Source organism: Bos grunniens, chromosome 13, assembly GCF_055505025.1.
Source record: "Bos grunniens cultivar Pamir isolate PY7600 chromosome 13, Bosgru_T2T1.0, whole genome shotgun sequence".
NCBI lineage: Eukaryota > Metazoa > Chordata > Mammalia > Artiodactyla > Bovidae > Bos > Bos grunniens.
This window is the reverse complement of record NC_141177.1, coordinates 35,302,416-35,306,927: the sequence shown is the minus strand read 5'-3', so window position 1 is coordinate 35,306,927 and position 4,512 is coordinate 35,302,416.

The window sequence follows — 4,512 nt, the reverse complement described above, 5'->3', positions numbered from 1 at the left end:
TAATAACTCCTCATTCCCCCCCTCTCCCCTACTCCTGGTAACCTCTATTCTACTTTTTGTCTCTGTATTTGTCTATTCTAGATACTTCCGGTAAGTGGAATCATACAATATTTGTCCTTCTATTCTGGCTTATTTCACTAAAGCATAACGTCTTCAAGGTCCATCATGTTGTAACATATATCAAAATTTCATTCCTTTTTTAAAAAAATTCATTCCTTTTTATAGCTGAATATTACATGTGTTGTTTCAAATCAGTGCTGCTAAGTCACTTCAGTCGTGTCCAACCCTCAGCGACCCCATGGACTACAGCCTTCCAGGCTCCTGCATCCATGGGATTCTCCAGGCAAGAGTACTGGATTGGGTTGCTATTGCCTTCTTAAATCACTGAGGTTGTGGCAATTTGTTATAGTACCTGTAGGAAACTGATACAAGAGGGAGAGAAAAGAAGGTATTAAGGATGACCCGCAGGTGGTGCTAGTGGTAAAGGACCTGTCTGCAAATGTAAGAGATGTGGGTTCTATCCCTGGGTTGGGAAGATCCCCTGGAGAAGGGCATGGCAACCCACTCCAGTATTTTTGCCTAGAGAATCCCCTGGACAGAGGAGCCTGGAGGGCTACAGTCCATAGGGTCACACAGAGTCAGACACGACTGAAGCGATTTAGCACCCATGCAGGCTTTTGGCTTGAGGACTGAATGGATTGAGATGCCATTTACTGGGAAAGAGAAGACTCAGAGAACAACAGATTCAGGGTAGGAAAATCACAGGCTCTGTTTGGGCCATACTGTTTGAGATATCTGCTGGACTTCCAGAGCTGTTAAGGAGATAAGCAGACATCTGACTATGGAATTCTGAGGGGAGGGCAGAACGGGAGAGCTACACTCTGGAGGTGTCACCACATAGAGATGGTGCTTAAAGCCAGTAGCCTGGTCGAGGCTTCCCAGGGAATGTGTGCAGAGAGGAAAGGAGGGGACTCAGTTACCAGCACGTGAAGGTGGAGGCAACCTAGCCGGCTGAGAAGGATCAGCAAGGGAGGGGAAGAAAACTCAAGAAAGTTTTGTATTATCAGAGTTTTGGTGAGGAGGGCATGACCCATCAGGCTTGGAGAGACCAAATAAAGGGAGGACATGACCTGGGTGAGAGCAGAGTTTGAGGTGGGGAGCAAGGGGCAGAAGCCAGAGAGGAAAAAATTAAGGTACAAGAAAGAAGGTTTTAGCCTTCTTAATGCTTGGAAGAAATTTTGCTGTGAGAAGGAGCAGAAAAATGGGGTAAGGTGGAATTCAAAACTTTTTAAAGTTGGAAATATTGTTGTAGTTTTCAATGGCTGCCTAGCAAGAACCCTATAAATAGTGGCTTTAAGCAATAATCCTTATATTCTATTCCATGATTACTGTGGGCCAGGAATTTGGTCAGAGATTGGCTGGATGATTCTTTTGCTCCAGTTTGTATTAACTGGAGTCATTGTTAGTATTCAGCTGTTGAAGAGGTTGGTTTTGAGGGTTCAAGATGGCTTCACTCACAGGTCTGGCATCTGGTGGATATGGGCTTCACTTGCCTGTCATCTGGAGTGCCTGCTTGTGGCCTCTCTAGTATAATGGCCTCAGAGCTCCAAGAGGGAGTGTCCCATGACAAGATAGAAGCTACCTGGACTTTTATGACTAATGTTTAGGAGTCAAAGACTATCACTTTGGCTGTACTCTGTTGATCAATCTAGCCAGAAGCCCAACCGGATTAAGGGTTGGGACATAGTTCCTGCCCTTTGGTGGAAGGACAGTCAGAGAATTTGCAGCTATGTTTTAAATCCCCACAGATCAGAACATGTTTGCAGGCTGGGTGAGAGTGCACCATGAGATAGGGAGAGGTGAATGATGTGAAAGAGAGAAGAGCAAACTTTAGGAATCAAGTCCTTCGCAGGTCACAAGGGGACAATACTCAAAGGCTCGAGACTGAGCACTGTTCTCACCAGGACAGGAGGGAAGAAGAACGTGGTGAGGAAGGATCTGGAGTGAAAAGATGAGACTGCTCCCCTCTGATGACTTCACTGTGCCCAGTAATGTATAGGTCATTACATTACAAATCATGAGCTAAGGGTAGGTGCTGAGGATTGAGAAAAAAGAAGCTGTACAGCACAGTGATTTCAGAAAGTGGGAACATTAGGTATTTGTTTGAAAAGCAGATTTTAACAGTGCTGCCTTTCTATTATTGCCAAAAGGAATATAGATAATACTCTTTGTGACCCCACGGACTGTGGCCCACCAGCCTCTTCTTTTTTTTGGGGGGAGGGGGGGAGTCAAGTCATTTATTTGTCTTTTACATGAAAACAAAATTGAGGGAGGGCGAACAAGAGGGGAACTAGCTGGCTGCTCAGATTTTTCTGTAGTCAGAATGGGGCAGCCGGCCTTGAGACAGGATAGAATCTTCCAGACAAGAATACTATGCCATTTCCTACTCTCAGGGCTCTTCCTGACCCAGGGATTGAACTTGTGTCTCTTGCATTTGGCAGGCAGATTCCTTACCACTGCACTATCTGGGAAGCCCTAAGTATCTGATGATCAATCCTGAGTAATATATTAATAACAAAACCATTTTACTGGTGATTATTAATTATGTCAAGTACTTATGTAAACTAGGGGAGATACACTAAATTCTAGGAAGTTGATGACCAATTCTTGTTCACCACATTCCTTTCGATGGGAGGCATTTGCTGTTTCTGTTTTATTGCTTGGGGGAATTAGGATTAATTTCATAAATTAAGCCTGAGGAAGAACCCAAGATTAGAACTCTGAGATCATTTCTTTTTTTAGGAGTATGGAGAAAATGAAAAATACCTGCCTGTTTTATTTAAGAGGATGTTTGGATCACCAACTCCTGAGTGTAATTAAAAAAAAAAATCTGGCAAGAGTTTGTCTGGAGTGAGGTTACTTGGTAGGTGGTGTCCTTTTGTAAATGATGCTTTCATAGTTGAAAACATTTGTATTTCTTGTTGTGGAATTGCTTTTAGAAGGACTATGATATGCACAGAAAACAATCAATAGAATTACTTTTATTTACTAGAGCATTCACAAAAATATTTTATCAAAATCTCATAACTCACCTTATTTAGTTTTAGATATTTCCAAAAGCTGAATTCCCATGAAAACAATGAAGATTCATCCAGTCAGGATATCCCAAATAAGGTGAATGAGGCTTTGCTAAGAATTTCCAAAGGGGAGTTTTGACGATGCACCATTGCAAAGATCCGCACGTACTTCATAGAATTACATCGTACCAGGAGTGATTGAGATATTAGATCACCCAAACCAAACTCGTTGTCTGTGTCCACTGATTATTATCTATGCCTTCTCTCCCTCCAGTATTCTTTATATTTATTAATCAACTGGGTTTCCATCCCCCCAACTAGCAAAGTTAGTTTTACAACCCTATTTTAAAAACATTTCTTTCTTTATTTGGTTGCACTGGGTCTTAGTTATGGTATGCGAGGCCTTGTTAGTTGCACATGTGAACTCTATAGTTGCACATGTGAACTCTCAGTTGTGGCAGGTGGGATCTAGTTTCCTGACCAGGGATCATGCCCTGGCTCCCTGTATTGGCAATGCAAACTCTTGGCCACTGGACCATTAGGGAAGTCCCAGAATGCTGATTTTGAATTGAGTTCATGGTTACTTTGAATAAAGACCAAATATTTCAATCTCCCTTGTAGCTAATTGAAGCTGTATGACATAATGCCTGAAGCTAAAGCAGCCACCAAAGAGATGACACCAAAGTCACACCATGAGATGGCAGAGGAAAAGGTTAAAAGGATGTGGGTCTCTGACATGTACATACATAATGCCTTTTTGGTCTGGGCTTGCCTTGAGAGTTTTAGGTGGAAGAGAAAAAACTTCTTGCTTGTTTATGAGTCACTATTATTTTGGGTTTTCTGTCACTTGTAGCTTAACAATTCTAACTGAAATATGTAAAAATTGTGTGTGTGTGTAATTTAACTACATTGGTTGAATTATTATTGACTGAACCCTAGCAAGGCTTGAAAACTCTCGGCCCAGTGGCTGCATCACGTTCTCAGATACATGGGACACATATTCACGTATTTTAAAGATATGTGCATGGGTGAGCTTCATGAAGCCCTGTGGTTTCACATGTCTGGCTGTGACCATGCACATTGTCTGCCCCTGAACGTACTTGCATTTACAGCCCTTTATCCTGGAGTATTGTTTCCCAGTGACTCAGTGGTAAATAATCTGCCTGCTAATGTAGGAGACACAGGTTTGATCCTTGGATCAGGAAGATCCCCTGGAGAAGGAAATGACAATCCCCTCCAGTATTTTTGCCTGTGAAATCCCATGAACAGAGGAGCCTGGTGGGCTACAGTCCATGGAGTCGCAAAGTCAGAGATGACTTGGTGACTAAATAACAACAACAACATCCTAGAGTGGACTCAGCTGGGTTATAAACAGTTGATTATTCAACAGCTTCTTGCAGAGTGTTTGCCCATTTGTTCTCCTGATGTCTACTGG